The 20627-nt window shown below is 45.8% G+C and overlaps 1 long non-coding RNA gene across 1 annotated transcript in view; it reads left to right on the forward strand.

The window, feature by feature from the left end:
* The first annotated feature begins 6437 nt into the window (after positions 1–6437).
* Positions 6438–20627, forward strand: part of LOC146799116 (uncharacterized) — a 52699-nt gene continuing 38509 nt past the window's right edge. The window contains exon 1 of the long non-coding RNA XR_014969237.1: positions 6438–6635. This is a non-coding gene — a long non-coding RNA (uncharacterized LOC146799116). The remainder of the gene's footprint in view (positions 6636–20627) is intronic.

A 20627-nucleotide genomic window follows, 5' to 3' on the forward strand; every position in this document is an offset into this window, starting at 1 on the left:
AGGGAACACAGACTGTCCTTGGGGCATATTATCAAGAAATCTATCGCCACTTTTTCGGCACATATCGCCGAAAAAGCGGCGTTTTTTTCTTCGCTCTATCTACAAGAACACGCTAATATGCTTTACCGCGGTCATCGCAGGAATCTAACACCTGTTTGAAAGGTGACTTAACCAACTTTTGCATGGGAGGTGGATTGTCTGGTTAGGTTCACACTTGCATATTAGCAAGCATTTCATTAGCGCTGAGAAATCATCGCATGATTTCTCACGCTATTGTTGCTTATCGCCGTATATCGCTGGTTTTGACATCGCCTCTGAGCAAGGCGTTGCTAATACGCCGCTAACACGGCGATGTCAATCAACGACAGACGGCGATACAGGAAAACGCGCTAAGCGCGATTTATGATTATTATCGCATTCCGTTGCTAAAATTATCCCTTGTCTTCTCTGGGCAAGAAGGGAAAAACAGAGGGGCATATTATCAAGACAGGCGATAAAATTATCAGCGCTTTAGCGGCAGAAAACTGTTGCTAAAGCGGCGATAATGAAGGACATCGATAGTGAAGGACATCTAACCTGGGTTTCAATTGGATTTTCATAGGGCATATTATCAATCCCCTTATCACCGCTTTAGCTGCAGTTTTCTGCCGCTAAAGCCTCGATACTTTTATCACCCGTCTTGATAATATGCCCCAGAGTCCTTTGCATTCTCTGCCCTCCACGCCCGTCCCAGAAACAGCCGAGCCTTAGTTCTAGGACTTGGCTATTTTTGCCGTCCTCACTGGGACCGTTTAAATGTGACGTGAACACAGCCCTTGTTTCAGTCATTCGCCCTGCCAGCGCCCCATCAATGGGCTAGGGTGTGGAATCGTTACAATATACCAGCCCTAGCAGAAAGCAGCAGGCACTAAAAGATGGAAAATATGAATTTGTGTAAAGGTAACTAAAGTATCTTTTCATTTTGGAGGCTGAGGTGGACTATCTATTCAACAAAAGAGAATCTCCTTCTAAGCCCCTATGAATTGTGTGCCCTCCCATGACTCAACAGCATTCGAGAAGCTCTGGGGCCTCCGAGAGCCTCCATCCTCCCCATGCTCTCGGGAGCCAGGGTTCCCAACTGCTTCCTCCTCCTCTAGCGGTGCTTGGCAGACTCTAACAGGTGAAGGCGAGGCTTGGACCACAGCTCCTGCACGACGTATGGGCAGAGCTCCAAAGGCTGCAGCAAATGAACTGACAAGTGAGTAATTGAGAAGCAAGCAGGCTACAGGCAGGGTGGGAGGCGAGCTTGCACACTGAGAAAACAGGACAAGGAAAGCAGTGACGAGGGAGTAAGGAAAGGTGGTGACAAACTAATAGATCAACTAACAACTGAGTGTAGGTGAAAGTGCAAGCAAAATGGGGTGTCTGCTGACGTCACCCAGAGGAGCAGCAGTCGGAAGGTGCCCATGGAGGCCACCAGGAGAGAGCAGGGGCACACAGGTGTCCCCTGAACAAGCAGCAAGCAGGTAAACAATACGAGATTCAAAGAAAATGCTCCCAGAGGGGTTGGAAGCAGACGAGCACAAATACCTACAAAGGTGAATGGAACCGAGTAAGTAACGCCTCGTCAGGTTAAAAAGCACTATAGAAATGTAATTTAAACACGTGCATCTCTACTGGAGGGAAGTAGGCAGACTGAGTAGCACAAAAACAAATAAATCATCTAAAGCAAAAGACAACAGGATATGACGAATAGAAAGGCAAAGTTGTTTGGGCTGCAGTGCTCACAAAGACATCGACCGAAGGAAAACAAGTAGACCAATGAGTGTGCAAAAGATTCCACCAACTAAGGAAAACTAACAAGTGGCCAAGAAGTGTATGAGCAATCGAATGAAGAGTCGCTAAGCAAACAAGCATTGGCGGCGCAACAAGCATGACGTGCGGCCGCGACCGGGAGTTGTGTGCATGCGCTCAGGCAAAAAGAAAAAACGTGCGGCCGCGACCGGGAGTTGTGTGCACGCACGCGAGCAAAGAGAAAAGAAAAAAAACACGCGAGTGGTGCGCGTGCGCTGGGAGAGCAAGAGGAAAGTCAGATGGTGCCTCTGCGTGTAACCACATGCTCCATGCCACCGAAAAAGCTGTGGTTGGACGTTTAAAAGCCCACTCACTAAATGTCTCGTCAGAGTAGCGCATGCGCTGGCTCAGGCGAGACCTAAAAACGACATTCCTGTGCTTTTAAGACAGAGGTCAAATCACAAATTATGTCTTCTGACAAATTGCTGCTTTTTAAAAAAATGGATATTGGTGTTCAACTTCTCTTTCTGCAAAGTGAAATGATTTTGTAAAGTAAACTACAACAATCTGGTTGTGATGCAGAGAGTATGAAAGTAAAGGCTATATGATGTAATTTTTTTCTTACATGCAACAAAATGTAAATACCTGTACATGAACTGTACAATTATTTCGGAATATATCAGCTGTTAGGACATCCCAAATAAAGCACATAAAAAAAAAATCTGAAGTGTGATGGAAACAAAGACTTAATAGGATCAAATCAAATCTATACTCATTACTTGGTGATGCACAATTGATAAACTTTTGCTGAAACTTTATTTCTTCATAAAGTTTGTGTGCTATATTGCTTTATCAGTAAAACTGTACGTCTGTGCATATATGGAGACATTTAAATGGCAAGTGTGTTGTCTGTTAATGACAGTTTGCATGCATACCAATCTTTAGTACTATATTTGCAACAGTATGCTTCAAATTGCTAACCCAGCTATACACACACTTACCACTCTTGCTAAATACATTTGCTACAGTTGTTCTTTGTGTGGCGTTTGGATTTTTCTCAAGCCCTATGACTTCAGTGATGTACCCTACTCTGAAAATTGTTCTAGCACCACTGCATCGGTGGGGTAGAGCAGGGTGAGAATGCTTTATTAGCTGTGCACCGGTCTCCTCATAACAATCAGAGGCTCTGGCAACCCCACTGTGTGTTCCAGGGCCTTAAGTGGGATGAAAAGGTGGGGAGGAGGGTCCCTAAAATGGGTGTGACCTATGTAGTTAAGGGTGTGGCTTAAACATTTAAAGTGAAGGTTTGTGATTGCCAGTGTGCCACCTGACCTTTATTTTGGTTCCTATCCGAGCTTTCTGTTATTGCATCCAGATATATAGCATAACAACTGACATACACCTAAAACCAGCCAGGACTATCGGCTTTGTCCGTGGTTGTTAGCTGTTTAAGATAAATGAGTAACAACAATGATTTTGTTGTAAATAATTTATATTGAAATTGTTTTCATTTTGAAATCACAAGACTGAATTAAACATTAGTGAGGTCTGTGGATGGGGTAATGATCTTCAGGGTGTCTCAATCACTCCTGTTATGGTAACTCTGTCAGTCAATCAAGCAATCAGGATTTGTAAAGCACTGCCTATGACCCTCAAGAGTATCCAGGTGCTGGAAGGAGGGGTGGGGGGGCTGCTACTGGTCGCTGTTTGTCGAACAAACCAATCTTTAGTCCGTGTCTGAGTTCCTGCAGAGCGGGTGTGGTCTGTAAGTGGAGGGGGAGACTGTTCCAGGTTTTTGCGACCAGGTAGGAGAAAGAATGGCCGCTGCTTCTGCTTCGGTGGTAGTACGGGTGTGGGCGAGGGAGAAGGAGGCAGAGCGCAGGTGTCTGCTGAGTGTGTGGAGGTTCAGTCTGTGGTCTAGGTAGGGTGGTCCTTGATTGTGCAAGGCTTTGTAGGTGTGGGTCAGCATTTTGAACTGGCACCTTTTGTGTATGGGGAGACAGTGGAGTTGTTTGAGGTGGTGGGTGATGTTGGCTCACCTAGGTAGGTCGAGGATGAGCCTGGCTGCTAAGTTCTAGATGGTCTTCAGTCTGTTTAGTAACTGGGTGGTGACTCCCATGTAGACAGAGTTGCCGTTGTCCAGAACGTGTATGCTCTTTTTCTCTCCATATCGCCGCTATCTGCATATCTTAAACTCATCTCTTTCTTCAACACTGCCTTTTCACTCTCTCCTTAATGCACTTCCTTGCATCTCCTTCACTTCACAACCCCAAACACACACTGCACCCACTCACCAATAAACACTGCCTTTACTTTTAATTTTGCCCTATCAATATTTTCGCTTCAAACCCATGCACACAGAATCACATTTGCAATGGAACACATGACCACTGCTCTGCATGCTCTGCAGAGAGGCCAAGGTTTGGATGACCATGTATTGTGAACACCTTTCTCATCCACTGACAGGCGCTGTGAGAAACTGTGAGAAACAGGCATTCAGCCCCAACTCCAGAACTCCCATGGTGGCCCATTGTGAACACCTGGAGGGACTCATTTCAAAGTATGCACTGTACAAGAGTAATATGTTACATGAAAAATACAGAAACACACCATCCTGGAATTAGCAAATACTCCAAAGGGAGGCAAGATAAAATAAAACACGTGCAATGTAAAAAGGAATTAATTTGCCAACATTTACTCTTTTTTACATTCATTGGTTAGAAAGTTAAAGACATTAATATAGGACCTGATGGGGACCTATTTCAATGTCCATTTTTAATTAGTACTGGGTCTTAGACCAGGCCCACTTAAAGCCCTGGTGTGTTTTCCCAAAATGCATTTGGGATTTGGAGCAAAGTATATGTAACTTCTCTAACCCTACCAGATACCTTCCCAGGCCCACTTACAGTAAGTCTCAGTGCACCTTAGGAGGTCCGGCTGGATAAGGTGCGGGTTGCTGCATGCAACTGACTGTGCTGATTGGGTGCTGCAAAATGCCCATCATATCACCTAGTTGTTTTGAATGTGTTATTAAACTACCTTGATACCTCCCATGAAAATTTAAACTAAAAGGGCTCAGCTGACATCTTAACAAAAAAGCCAGGGATCACAGAAATAACATCACACAGTTTCACCAGCGCCTACATTAAAGGGACGACCGCTTGTCTCACCCTTAGTTTCTAAAACAATGTCCTATTCCTAGCTGATTAGGAGAATAGCAGGAAGTGGCCAGCAAGAGAGTCTCTGTGAATTATCTCCCACAATTAACATCTGCAAACTCAGGACCAGATTTATCAATGGATTGCGTTGCCTTTGCGTCACTCAAGGTGGCCCAAGGGCAAAGCAATAGTTAAGTCAGATTTACCAAACCAAGCATGGTGGTCCTGTGTGGCTTCGTAAACTGGAGTAATGCAAGGCGGCGCAAGTCACTGCTTTGCATTAATCTGCGTCGGGAAGGTGTTACATGGGTGGAGAGTGGGTGTTCCCATTCATCTACCCATGCCTTCTGGAGCATTGTCAGATTTACCAAGACTGGTAAATTTGGAAATGTGTAAAAATTGTACGCCTTCATGTTAGAGGTGCAACGAGGAGAAATATCTCTATTTCTCTTTGTTGCTTCCTCTTGCTAAGTGTGTTGCATTTTGAAGCCCACTTAGAAAGAGGAAAACGCCTATAAGGATTGTTCTTGTGCAGGACAGTGTCCCTTCCTTCACAAGGGTGTCTGCATTGGTGCTAGACAGCACACAATGCACCAGTGCAGGGAGAGAGAGCAGGAATGCACCATATTTTGATAGATATAGCGCATTCCCGCACTCTCCATTTGGCGCAGCGCAGCAAGTTGTCTTGCTGCATTGCGTGACTACAAATAATGATAATTCTGGGCCTTAGCCTTCCGTCCTTTCCGAAGTCAGTAAAATGTGTACCCTTAAATCAAGTAATAGTAAGATCTAACATTTACTGCACTTAGAATCTCTATGCAGAGGTATACAGAAAGTTATTAAAGAGGGCTCTTAGAGCCATGTTCACTTTCTGTTATTGCTGCTGCCTTATGACGCAGAACCAGGCAAATAGCAATGTCCCTGCTTGGGGTATCCAAAACATGTCAAGGGCCAATGGTAGCCACATTAGCGTGCCGGTGGGTAGGGGAGTATGGGGTCTTCCTGAAGTAAGGTAAGAATTTTTCACTGGCCTGGATAAAGGTCTATTCTTGCGTATTGAACTGCATAGTAGCAAATAAAGACTATTTGGAGAGAAAAAAATCACATTGTGTATAGGAATTTGGATGAGCAGGAGACCGTCAGAGTACACCGAGATCTTAAACAGTATGTTTAAGTATTGCAGAGGTAGGGAATTGCTACGGTGGGCTTAGGGGTCTAGTCATACCGTCACTATGAATCTCTGTATATTTAACATCCACCTGAAAAACTGAGATTTTGAAAATGATTTACAGTGTTTTAAAGCGCTCCGAAACAATGGAAAAAAACACATATTCCTCAAACCTAAGGTCAGGCGTTAAATGAGACGCGAAAGTTACGTTTAATAGAGAGGATACCACTAAAAAGAAACGCGGGGGCGGAAGCAGGGTGGGGCCAAATTGGAAATCACCGGATGTTTACCCTTAAGCCACCTCGCGCCTCCAGCTCAGACCAGCGGGCAGCGGCTGAAGCCCGCCTCACAAGAGACCGATGAAACCGCGTCGCAACGGCCCAGCCAGGCCAGCAGCCAGTGTTCACGGCTGAGCTGACTTTGCTTCACCTCCCCGCCCCTGGCACCGGCAGAGCCAGGCAGCCACTTATCACAGCGCGGAGCACTCAGTGCTGCATTGCAGGGTACCTGGCGGAGGCCCTCGCAAACGGGGAGAGGTAATTGCAGATGGAAGCGCAGGCCACTCTGTCACACAGCCGGCACCTGCAGCCTCTTCTGTTGCCCGGCGCGTGATAACGGCAGGGTGGATCAAAAACCATAAATACAGTCTGATTAGCGCCTCAGACGCAGGGCGCAAACCTTTAGACTCTGACTGCTGATCTGCCCGTCAGAGACAGGTATACAGGACAGCAAAGTGAAGACACTGTTTGCCTGGCCAGTGCCCCAGAGTCGGGCTCGAGCGCCAAAAAAATAACCCTTCAATGATCCAATCTCTAGAGCCCACCTACCAGAGTACTGTTTGTACACATTGTGTTGTGGTTTATGTAGACTTTTGGGGTTGGCATTGTGTTCGTTTGATGCTTCATGGCTGGCCCATGTGTCAACGCAGTAGGGAAGTTTTTGCTGTTTGAGCTTTTCTGCCCCATTTTAGGTAGGGCCAAGACTACAGTGCATATTGTTGGTCTCAGGTGGTGTACATGTAAACAAAAAAGATGGTGGCCGAAATCTGGCCTGGAGTAATGAGTCTTGGCCCAGCCTCTAAAGAGGACAGTCTACCGTGAAACTTCTAAACCATGTGCCCTGTGCTCTGGAATACCATCAATCTAAGACGTGATGAGCCCGGTTGGCATCTTAAGGACCATGAAACGAGCTATGGGCCCCACGTTTGGGCATACTTGTGCCACCCAGGGTGACTCACTCAGTAAAAAAGAAAATGTTATTAAAGGAATTCTAAAGCTAATGTCAGCAACCTGTAATTAGTTTGTGGCTGCCCTCTGCCTGAAGTGTCGCAAAGGTGGCACAGAAATGTCACCCAAAATAATTGCCAGAAGGGACGTAGTTTCAGGGGGTGTTTAGGGTGCTACGCCCCCCCCCCTTAAAATGTATTCTGTAGTAAATAGTCGAGTACAGGTGCTTTCAGTCGGATATTATGAGGTGTCTATTGTTTTTTTTTTTACATACACACAGACAAAAACACTCGCTCTCTTGGCTCTGTTTTGAAGGTCTTAAAAAATGTTTAGTAGTTTGAAAAATATAGTGGTTTTTTTTTTAAAGTAGATACGCCAGCGCTATTGTTGAGAAATCTGAAGTTCACGCCCCCTCTCCAATCTTACTGACCAGGCGTTGTCCGCCTGATTACCTGTGGCTGAGATTAATTCAGGCAGTCCACTTGCACTCTTTGTTGTTCACATGGCAGTGTTTATAGGGAAAGTCAAATTCTCCCCAGCAATTAACGTTAGACACAGAAAAAGTTCTGTTTGGGAGGATATTGAGGTGGAGTGAGCTGTTTGGGTGAGGGTGTCCAATGCAGGTGCGAAGTTGCCTATCCATTCCATAATGCAAGGCCCTTACACTGGAGAGTCTTGAGGGGTTTCCACCTACGAGTCAGAGGTGTTCGAACGTCATTGAGTGTTACTCTGAGGGGCCTATGGATGGCACTAAAAAGGGTGTCTGAGAGCAAGATATGGGTATGTGAAACATCCCTGAATCTCTTCATGCTACCGTCTGCGGGATATTACAATTCTGTCCTTGAGGAGAATCCAACAGAAGTGCCATGAAGGAGCAGAACTTTCCCCCGGACATTGGATAAGTGTGTGGCACCATGTACTTTGCCCCCACATCATCATTCAAAAATTTATGCTAGCAGGGCAAAAAGAACATATGCCAGTCAAGACCTCCTAGGGGTGTGATAGGCAGTCTCCCAGAGGTTAGGGCCATCACACAGGGGGTCCTAGAAAGTCAATATGCAGTTGTCTCAGTCAATATTTAAAGAAACTGTAAAGTAGCAAGGTTTTACCTTTGGGGTAATGCATTCCATTATATATGCATTCTCTCATTTATCCACCACTCGTATGCATGATCCCCAGCCTGAGTAACGTACCACAACATTTACTACCACTATCATATGTTTAATAGAATAAAAATGTTGTTTTAAGTTACACTGTACTTGTAATGTTACCTAATCCTTCATATATATTGTAAAACTCATTACATTTTTCATGAATTTAGAAAAAGATTACTTTTGCATAAATATTTTTTCATACCAAGTTAACATCACAATAGAAAATAAAAAGCATAGACAAATAAAGGAGAGAGAGAACACACAACAATACATACTGTCTTTGTAAAATGCTAAATAGTCTAAATAATCGGATACACGCACATGATCCAGAAACAATTCTTATCTAATATGCCCGTCTGTTCCACAGATTTTAGCACTATATATGCATCAATGTGTTTTGGTGATTTGAAGCCAATACCGACCACCACCTTCAAGACAACAAAATATCTCTCACATGTCAATATTAATTGTTAAAACCTGAATGTAAACATAAATACTTGAATTGCTAAACATATCATTGATCATGATTATATATTACAGTTAAAACCATTAACCAAAAAGATTATATTACCTACTGGCGGTTGCCAGTAGGTAGTTATAGTTACAACCTAGTTTCCATAGGAAAAGCATTTTTTGATTTGCTAATAACTTTGGCGTCAGTTGACGAATCTTCGCGAAATTCTCCCAAAAAAGTCTATCCAGGTCAGCTCCTATCCTGAAAGTTTGGGGTGATTCGTCAAGCGGGGGCTGAGAAAAAAGGGGGGGTCTCAATACGCCTTTTCCCCATGTTAATTTCCATAGGAAATTTTGCGATGAGCTACAGCCCGAACTGCTGAACGGAATTACCCCAAATTTGGCAGAAAGGTAGAGCTTGGTTCAGAAAGCGACCTTTTTTTAAATGGTGTAAATCAGTTCAGTAGTTTTTGAGAAATTCAAAGAATAAGAGTCAAAAAATCTATTTTCCATAGGAAACTTTGTGCAAGGCTAGAGCCGAAACTACTGAACGGAATTACCCCAAATTTGGCAAAAAGGTAGTGCTTGGATCAGAAAGCGACCTTTTTTTAAAATTGTGTAAATCCGTTCAGTAGTTGCTGAGAGATTGGAAAAATAAAAGTTTCTGGACGGAGCCTAAGTCTCGTGCACGAGCTTCACCGTGATTGGCTGTCAACACTCCAAACCAGGAAGTGTTGGCAGCCATCTTGTGACTCGGTAGAAGCGAGTCACCAGAAAACAGACAAACAAAGGTATAAAACAAGAGAAGGGGGCAGGGTAGGAACACCCTGACCCCCTAGGCCTACTCAGGGGGTCCCAGAAGGACCCTCAGGGCCAAAGAAAGCATTACAAAAAAAAATATATATATATCGGCGGAATTCGCGCTGGGGTCGCAGGTTCCCGCGTTTTATTTTAATGAGACCCCAGGGTGGGCTAGGTACCGGTGGCATTTCTTAAAAAATAATAGTGGGGGCCCGCTGGGGTCCCCGCAGACCCGGGGCTTCACTCATGTTGCGCGGCCCCCCTCCTGGAGCCCTCCATGTGCTTATAACTTTGACAAATCTTTACTAAATTTTCCAGAAAGTTTCTCTTTTTTGATCAGCTTGTATCTTGAAAGTTTAGGGGTGTATTGAGGACGTACAAGGTTGGTTGTTGATTGAAAGCAAGTTTATTGCGAGATATTTGCACCCACAACCGGAGCCATCCAGCTGCGAAGACCTATTACAGGGTGATAGGTCATGGGGGGGCTGAGAAAAAAGGGGGGTCAGAAAAAGTGTTTTCTCAATGCATTTTCCATAGGAAACTTTAGAGAAGGCTACAGGTCAAACTGCTGAACGGAATTACGCCAAATTTGGCAGGGAGAAAGGTCTTGGTCCAGAAAGCGTGGCTTTGTTGAAATGGTGTAAATCCGTTCAGTAGTTTTTGAGATATTAAAGGAAAACAATTATATATATCTGGATGGTGCCTAACTCTCGAGCACGAGCTTGCCTCTGATTGGCTGCTAACACTTCAAACCAGGAAGTGTTAGCAGCCATCTTGTGCCTTGCATCGAGTGAAAATATAAAAGAAAGGTCCCGGGGGCAATTTATAATACTGGAGCTCTGTCCGAGATACCTCTTTCACGCTGCGTCTCCCTATATCAGCAGGTAACGCACCCTTTTCCCCCATCAACAGCATACCTCCAACAACATTCTTGGGCCCGCAAGTCTCCCTCTGCAAACCACTTGTCAGCTCACAGCTCTTCGGGTGCGAGTTCTCGGGCCCGCAGTTGGATCTGTGAAGCCAAGACTGCAAATATACGCAGGTCTCTCTCTGCGAGATACCCCGTTCACGCTCCCTCTACCCACTTCACTGTTCCTCAGCTATCCCTTTGGAAGCCGACGGTCTGCACCTTTCCCAATTCCAGTCGGCCCTCAGGTTCTCCTCTGCGAGCTGGCCGCAGCTCTCCCTCTGCGAACTGACGGGCCGCGGTTCTCCCTCTGAGCCTGCCAGTCGGCTCGCAGCTCTTCATCTATGAGCCAGCCCGCCGGCTCGTAAGTCTCTGAGAACAGATGCAATGGAGGCAATGATCATGCAGGTCAGACACCCAACACTGCTCCGACATCCCCCAGCAGGAGCTCCTTGTCCGCCATCCCCCCTCACCCCCACCAACAAATGGGACAGTCACTTTAGGTTGGACAAATAAGAATCTTAGTCATGTACGGATTTACATATAAAACATTTTATTAAAACAAAACAACAACAAATAAAACTCTGTACAGCTATGTCGTGTCATCGCTGGACCATTTGTGAATCACAGCCTGCAAGACAAAAAGAAAGATAAGATGGTGCGTCATGCATCCAGCAAAGGAGAAAGAGGAAGAGAGAAAGAGTGAGGGGGAGAGAGAGAGAGAAACAAAGAAAGAGTGAGAGAGGAAGACAAAGAAAGAGAAAGTGAGAGAGAAAGAGAGTGAGATACAAGAGAGAAACAGCGTGAGAGGAAGAGAGAGAGAAAAAGAGTGAGCGAGGAAGAGAGAGAGAAAAAGAGAGAGAGGAAGAGACAGAAAAAGAGAGAGAAAGACAGAGTGAGAGAGAGAGGAAGACAGAGAAAGAGAGAGAAAGAGTAAGATACAAGGAAAAGAGAGAGAAACAGTGTGAGAGAGAGGAAGAGTGAGAGAGAGGAAGAATGAGAGAGAGGAAGAGACAGAGAAAAAGAAAGTGTGAGAGAGAAAGGAAGAGGTGGAGAGGGAGTGTTGACACTGGGGAAAATCTTTGCAGCTCACCTTTGTGCCACCGGTGTGTCTCCAACCACGTGCTGGGACATAGTGCACCCTCAAGTTTAAAAGAGTGAGAGAGGAAGACAGAGAAAGAGAGAAAGTGTGCGATAGAAGGAAGAGAAAAACAGTGTAAGAGATGAAGAGAAAGAAAGAATGAGAGAGAGGAAGAGACAGAGAAAGAGAGTGAGTGACAGAAAGGAAGAGATGGAGAGGGAGAGTGAGTGTTGACACTGTGGAGAAAATCCTCACAGCTCACCTTTCTGCCACCGGTGTGTCTCCAACCACGTGCCAGGATATAGGGCAGCCCTCAAGCTTAGTCATCTGAAACATAGTATGGAATCAGTAATGGATGAGTACATACAACTGCACACGCCTAAATCGCTGTCCCGCCTTCGTGTATCCAGGCTAGTGTACCCCATCCACTTCCACTGCCCAGAGGTGTCTATCCGCTGCTGTATACCCAGGCTGCTGCACCCCATCCACTCCCTCTGTCCATAGGTGTTTGCCCGCCCCTGCGCACCCAGGCTGCTGCACCCCATCCACTCCCACTGCCCAGAGGTGTATGACAGTCGCTGCGCACCCTGGCTGCTGCACCCCATGCACTCCCACTGCCCGGAGGTGACTGCCCACCGCTGCGCAAACTAGCCTCTGCTCACCTTCCGCCACCGGCGTGTGTCAAAGCGGGTCCACCACGTGCCGAAGAAACCTCCTCACCCATTGTGTATACGCGGCAAAGCGGAGCTCACAATTCAGGTTGGGTGTTGATTGCAGGATGGCCACGCATCATCGCAGGCCTGCTAGACAAAAAGCAAGATAAGATTGTGCGTCATGCGTCCATCAAAGGAAAGAGAAAGAGAGATTGAGAGAGAAAGAAAGAGTGAGAGGAAGACAGACAGAAAAAGAAAGAGTGAGAGGAAGACAGAGAAAGAGAGAAACAGTGGTATTGAGAGAGAAAAAGAAAGAGAGGAAGACAGAGAGATGAAGAGAGAAACAGTGAGAGAGAGAGTGAGTGAGAAAGGAAGAGAGAGAATGAGAGGAAGAGAGAAAGAGTGAGAGAGTGAGGAAGAGAGAGAGACGAAGACAGAAAGAGTGAGATACAAGGAAGAGAGAAACAGTGTAATAGAGGCAGAGAGAGAGAAACAGCGTGAGACAGAGGAAGAGAGAGAAAGAGTGAGAGAGAACCGAAGAAACCTCATCACCCATTGTGTACACGTGGTGCAGCGGAGCTCACAATTTAGGTTGAGTGTTGATTGCAGGATGGCCACGCATCATCGCAGGCCTGCTAGACAAAAAGCAAGATAAGATTGTGCGTCATGCGCCCATCAAAGGAGAGAGAGAGAAAGAAAGAGTGAGAGGAAGACAGAGAAGGAGAGAAACAGTGAGAGGAAGAGAGAGAAAAGAAAGGAAGAGAGAGAGAAACAGTGAGAGACGAAGAGAGAGAGAAACAGTGAGAGAGGAAGAGAGAGAGAGAAACAGTGAGAAAGAGGAAGAGAGATAAAGAGAAAGTGTGAGAGGAAGAGAGAAAGTGTGAAGGAGAGAAAGGAAGAGATGAAGAGGGACAGAGAGTGCCCATACTGTGGACAAAACGCTCACAGCTCATCTTTACGCCACCGCCTTGTCTCCAACCACGTGCCGGGATCTAGTGGAGCCCTCAAGCTCCCACATCTGAAACATAGTACAGAATTAGTAATGGCAGAGTATGTACGACTGCGTACGCCTAAATCGCTGTTCCGCGTTTCTGTATCCAGGCTGCTGCACCTCATCAACTCTCGCCGCCCAGACGTATTTGCCCACCGCTGCGCACCCAGGCCTCACTGCTCACCTTTTCGCGGACAGGGCACCCTCCACATCATGCAGCTGCGCTCCGCAAGCCTACAAGTCTTACATTTGGAGCTATGTCTTGATTTTTCCATGGCAGAGGACATACTAGTGCACCTATCATCATCACAGGTTGCACACCTGCTCAGTCCTTGTGGTGCCACTAACTCAGTGACCAGTGAGGCCACGCACGTGGCGGTAGGCCCCCCTGTTCGATGGCTCAGGCCTACATGAGGTGTCCAGACCACCGGGACGGGCCATCACAGTGCATGCGGTGGGAGCAACTCTAAAATGGCGTAGAGCATGTGTGCCCGGTCTTTTTTATTGGTAGGGTCACGTGTCCTGTGACGCCTGTGCTGGATGGGTGTGGGTGTATACCAGCCGTGAGGGAATGGCTGTGGCATACTGACAACTAGACCTGTGACCAGTAGATCACTACAATGAAAATCTGGGCCATGTAGCGTTGTTGTCCTTCCCTGTAAGCGTAAGCAGAGTGGGCTGGCCTGACGTATGCCAGTCCTGTGTGAGGCTGTGAAGAATGACTCCGGAGCTATGGGCGTGGCTCCATCGTGAGCTGTATGAGGAATCAACTGATGTGACACTGTTGCCATATTGGGCTACATCATGCACAATTGGGCTATATTTTTCCCGGTTGTGTGGTAAAATTGTGGTTTGTGCTAGTTGCCAGATTATAAATATAAATACAGCACTCCAGCAAAGTAGTATGTTAAAGCGCTTTATTAGACAAATATTTACTTGGCAGCCTGCTGCAACATCAATTCCAATGCATTCACCACCTGCTTGACGATGTCCCTGCCCCATCTTTCTTAAAGTAGCAATATTGGGCTACCTTTTTGTTGGCTTTGGGCTAGAGAATGCTTAAAAAATGTGGCAACACTGGCCGCCATGCGGGTGTTCTTGTTGTAGTGCTGCCGTCACCCGGGTCGCAAGCGTCAATGTGTCACTCTGTGACCCAAGTGCCACAACATGGCCAACATGGAAGGTACGGGGAATCACTGACCCTACATTCATCCATAGTTCCACACAAGAAAGATGGTGGACATGACACATCTGTGTGGATGTGAATGTTTATTGCACATTCAGTGGAGTATTGCAGCTGTAGCAATACAGGGCTATGCAAAGCCCAAATTTCAGTTTTTGGGACATGGAGGGCAGCCAATTAGAGACAAGCTCGTCGTTGGAGTTGGGCTGCGCCAGCATATGTACTTGTACAATTTCTCCGGAAATCCCCACGCACTTATAAATTCACTATACACTCTCCTTGCACTACTCTAATCATCCAGTCTCTACGTACGTACTTGTACAATGACCGAGACAAAGTTACATAACCAACGTTTTCTCCCACTGTCAAATGTAAGTTGGTTGCATACGCTGACCAGAGCACAATGTAATGTGGTAGGGCCCAGGGGCAGCATGTTGCATACATAATGAACACACGGACACAGATAGATAGTGTAACTGGGTAAGGGCATGTGTCTGTGCTTGATGCGTGTGGGGTGAGTGTAAGCCAGCCCTCCGGAAATGGTTGGTGCTGGCAACAATTACAACAGTAATCATCAGATCACACGCAGAGATTCAATCATAAAGGGTCAATGATTTGTGCTGCACTAAGTTAGGGGCACCAGATGTGAAATAATACACAAAAGATTCTATCCTAAAGGGTTCATGACTTGTGGTACACTGAGGTAGGGGCAGCAGATCTGAAATCATACACAAAAGATTCTATCATAAAGGGTCCATGAGTTGTGGTGCACTGAGGTAGTGGCATCAGAAGCATTCTGTTTGTGCACAGCTAGTGATGATGCGTGGTCCGGGAGGGCCGCACTGGTAGCAATGTCTGTTGCCTACTGAACTGTGTCATCTGCAATCGCAACTCGATCTGAATTGTGAGCCCTGCAGTCCGCAATGTAGATGGAAGGCAGTAGTCAGCACAGACATCGAGGAATGCTTTTTGTCACTTGCTCCTGACAAAATCCGAGGACATAGAGAACAATTCTGTCTGCAATTAATAAATCATGTCTCAATGTAAATTGTGAGCTCTGATGACCGCAGTGTAGATAACAAAAGATGAAATATGTATAGAATACATTGTCGAAATGTGTAGGTTTCGGGGACGTTATAGTCAGTTGCCTACTGGACTCTGAAATTAATGAATCAAGACTGAATTTCAATTGTGAGCCCTGCTGACCACAGTGTAGGCCAGAGGCAGTGGTCAGCAAAGGCCCACAGCTACTTGGCGTTTACTTTAGCTGCACAGATTGGGAGCATTTGGTTTTCTTAACCGATTATAGTCTCTTATACAATTTGCATCAGTACTAATCTTCAATTGTGAGCCCTGCTGACCGCAGTGTAGACTGGAGGCAGTGGTCAGGAAGGGCCCAGAGCCACGTGGCGTTGACTTGAGCTGTATAGTTAGTGGAAGCTGTGGCACGCAGCGTGTGCGCAGCCAGCGATGATGCGTGGTGTGGGCGGGCCGCACTGGGCGCAATGTCTCTTGCCTACTGGACTGCGTCATCTGCAATCGCGACTCCATCTGAAATGTGAGCCCTGCTGTCCGCAGTGTAGATCGAAGGCAGTAGTCAGCACAGACATCGAGGAATGCTTTTTGTGACTTCCTCTTGAGAAAATCCAATGACATAGAGTACAGTTCACTCTGCAATAAATAAATCAAAACTGAATTCGAACTGTGAGCTTTGCTGTCCGCAGTGTAGACTGCCATTCAGTGTTCCTTTGGACTTGCAAGATGAATTTGGTCATTGTACTAAAGCTATAATTGATGTCAAAAAAGTTCTTGAAGCAAGGATACTAAAAGGATATTAGTTAGGTTTCGAAGACATTGTAGTTAGTTGCCTACTGGACTCTGTAATTAATGAATCAAGACTCAATTTTAATTGTGAGCCCTGCTGACCGCAGTGTAGGCCGGAGGCAGCGGTCAGCAAGGGCCCACAGCCACGTGGCGTTGAGTTCAACTGCACAATTAGTGGCACCTGAAGCAACCAGCATGTGCGGAGCCTGCGATGATCCGTGGTCCGGGCGGGCCGCACTGGTAGCAATGTCTTTTTTCTAATAATTCTGCCTTAATAAGGCCACGTGGCGATGACTTGTGGTGCAGTGAGTTAGTGGCACCTGAAGCATTCAGTGTGTGCGCACCCTGTGATGATTCGTGGTCCGGGCAGGCCGCACTGGTAGCAATGTCTTTTGTCTAATGAATTCTGCCTCAGTAAGGCCACGTGGCGATGACTTGTGGTGCAGTGAGTTAGTGGCACCTGTAGCACTCAGTGTGTGCACACCCTGCGATGATGCGTGGTCCGGGCGGGCCGCACTGGTAGCAATGTCTTTTGTCTAATGAATTCTGCCTTAATAAGGCTACGTGGCGATGACTTGTGGTGCAGTTAGTTAGTGGCACCTGAAACAACCAGCGTGTGCGCACTCTGCGATGATGCGTGGTCCGGGCTGGCTGCACTGGTAGCAATGTCTTTTGTCTAATGAATTCTGCCTCAGTAAGGCCACGTGGCATTGACTTGTGGTCCACTGAGTTAGTGGTACCTCTGGCCTTCAGCGTGTAAGCAGCCTGCGATGATACGTGGTCTGGGCGAGCCGCACTTCGAGCAATGTGTCTTGCCTACTGGACTGCGTCATCTGCAATTGCGACTCCATCTGAATTGTGAGTCCTACTGTCCGCCGTGTAGATCGAAGGCAGTAGTGTGTACAGATGTAACTCTGCGGTGCTGTGCCGCTGTGTTTGCAGGGGGCTTGTGTCGAGGAGGTCCGCGGTCATGGTGGCAGCCACGTGGCAGGATGAGGACCGCCACTCTGGCAGACGCGTTGGCCTTCACACAAGTGAACCACGCCCAGAGCCCCGGCCTATTTAATCACACTTGTACGCTGGAGTGGCGTAATTTGGACCAGCCCACTACGCTTCCGCTTACAGGGGACGCCAACACAGGTACATGACTGAGATCTTCCCCACTGCCTGAGGTCACATGGTTGCGTCCACTGTCCACAACACTACAAGCACCAGCAGTATATGTACACATGGCGAGGTTTGTGCTCTGCTTAGTGAGGTCTGTCCAGCACATCACCGCTACACTTGGTATTGTGTGCATTATTATTGGTGGGTGACTTGCGTCCTCCACACATGCTTGGTTGCCACATCTTGCAACATTCAGCTATTGTGTGGCTGAGGGGCCATGCCGTTTTTGGAAGGTTCGCTGTGCTGTTGTGCGCTGCCTCGGTGGTAGTAGGGGAGGGAGGTGGTCTGGGGGGAGGTCCTGAGGGTGGTGGCAGTGGGTTTTGTGGCCTTCTTGGGTGTGGGAGGTGCATGATCAGTAGCTCTATGATATGTGTTGGTCTTCAGATGTGATTCTTTGCGGGCTCCCTTTCACCCTGTAGGTAGTCGTCCTACTTTACACCAGTAAAAGACAGATGTTACATTCCTACTGCTAACGCAGCTTATTGCCTGTTTTTGGATCACACTGCAGATTTGGCTGCTCGTTGAAAATATTGGGAAGTGGTGTTTTCGTGTTATTTTTGCATAGGAACGCCTACTGTGCATATTATTAGCGTTAGTTGTTGCTCTCATTTGTGGTGATTTGTTTTGGGCGGAAGCTATCGCTGGAAAACTGGCAATATCTGCTGTTTTCACCAGGTTGAGAATGGAATGAGAATTTAAAATCACTGAAAAAACTATAGGTTTAATGAACATTATAATTAGAAATTAGCATTTAAAAAACCTTTGAAATTCTCTAAAAAAAATCATAGGTTTCAGGGACATTCTAGTTACAAATTAGCATTTAAGAAAACCTTAGAAATTCACTGAAAAAAACCATAGGTTTCAGGGACGTTATAGTTAGTTGCACATTTCACTCATACAAAACCATAGAAATTCAGCCGTTATAGTTAGTTGAGCTAACTATAACTCACACCCCCGCAATGCACTGCTGATGACGTCACATATTACATAATTCATGACATGGCCAGTGACATCACTGATGACATCTCAAATGACATTACTGATGACATCATCCACGTGAAAATCTGATGCCCCTCCTCATACCTTAATAAAACCTTTGATACACCCACTCTAAAATACAGACTACCAATTTCGAAACAATAGAGACACCAATACCAGTTACTACGTACGCACGCACTGATTCCTAGGTCTACACACACATCCACTCATTCACCCACACAGTCTCTCATACATGCAGTGACTCATCAATACAACACTATTATAGGCATTCATACACCTATACAAACACACACCTCCACTCATCCAGAGTTACTCACACATCTAGTCAGTCATGCAAAGAATCAATCACACTTCTATTTACTCAGCTATACAGTTATACACACACAACCTCACTTATTCATAGTGATACTAACATATACTTACTCTCTTATACAATCACTGATACAAGTACACACTCATCCATACAGCACTCTCACAATCACTGGCTCTCACGTATAGTCATTTATATACTCCAACTCTCTCATGCACTGCGTTTTACATATGTAGTTACTTGGACATGTAGCACTGAGATATCCATTCACTCACCAACACACCCATACACACACTCACCCACCCATACAGCTGTTTCCACATGCAGTCTTGAACCCATACACCCAGTGAATAAAGAACTTGCACATCTATGCACAAAGTCACACACCTCCCACCCACCCACACACTCAGGCACCCATACAAATACTCAGGCAACCAATCAATAACCCACATAGACACTCATGTAGCTACTCATCAACCAATGCAGCAGCTTACACAGCAATAGACAGACTGATACAGACATTCACACAGTTTAGTCACTAACCCATGAATTCAGTAAGACACATTTAATCACTCACTTATACAGTCAGTCACGCACCTACTAAATCCTCCATCCACACACTTATACACCCACTCATTCTTCAATATACCTTGGCCAGTATATTTATAAAACATATTTAAACTTTACAGAAACACACAGTCACTGGATGATGTCATCAGTGATGTCATCAGTGATGTCATTTGAGATGTCACTGACCATGTCATGTATGATGTAATATGTGACATCATCAGCAGTCCATTGCGGTGGCGTGAGTTATAGTTAGCTCAACTAACTATAACCGCCGAATTTCTATGGTTTTGTACGAGTGAAATGTGTAGCTAACTATAACGCCCCTGAAACCTATGGTTTTTTCATTGAATACATATATAATTGTGAACACAGATATCCATTCGATTCCATTTATTCTTGTAACAATTTTCGAACTCAGGCTTGGTGGTTCACCAGTTCGTGCTACAGTACCATTCATTTATTTTTACCATGACTTACATCTCCCAAATGTTGTTCACATCACATACCACATTTAGTCCAGAATTTTGTTTACCCTTTTAATCATTGTGCCACAATCCATTCCTCGCAAAAACTATTAACTCGAATGCATAATGATGGTGGGGTGTCTTTATATATAAAGACTCGGCAACTGGGTACCTAGCTTGGTACTCCTTCGATCTTTTCATTACTAATCCAAAGCCGCTGTGCTTATTGGTAAATGGCCCAGGACATTTGACTCAAGCGAATACTCACGTCCCCCGCTTAAACAATCACTACGGGCCCTAACATTGGTATTTCACTCAACCTCATTTGGGTGAATACATGTTCCTACCTTCCTCTATGAGTTGAGGGATCTATATAGAATTTATCAACCTCCAGGCTTTCTTGCCAATACAAAATCGGTTGTGGGGCTGCTGGTTGCCTGATCAGGCCTCCCAGTGCCTAAAAGCCAATGATTATTGTTTAATGTCTACATATATTAAACTACTCCTATTTAGCCCAAATTTACGTCCTTATCAATTTCACTACTGGGATTATCTAATGGGGCTTTCAACCTTCCATTATTTAGCCATCCTAATCTCTCGTATGACCCATGTTTCATGTTGGGGTGTATTATGATCATAGTCGTCTTTGTCTCGCATACTAGATTAACCTCCACATTCCTCACATCGAATGGAAATGGATCTTCCATGAGTTTACCTCCTTCACAGTCCGGAATAATTCACAGGA

Source organism: Triturus cristatus, chromosome 9, assembly GCF_964204655.1.
Source record: "Triturus cristatus chromosome 9, aTriCri1.1, whole genome shotgun sequence".
Lineage (NCBI taxonomy): Eukaryota > Metazoa > Chordata > Amphibia > Caudata > Salamandridae > Triturus > Triturus cristatus.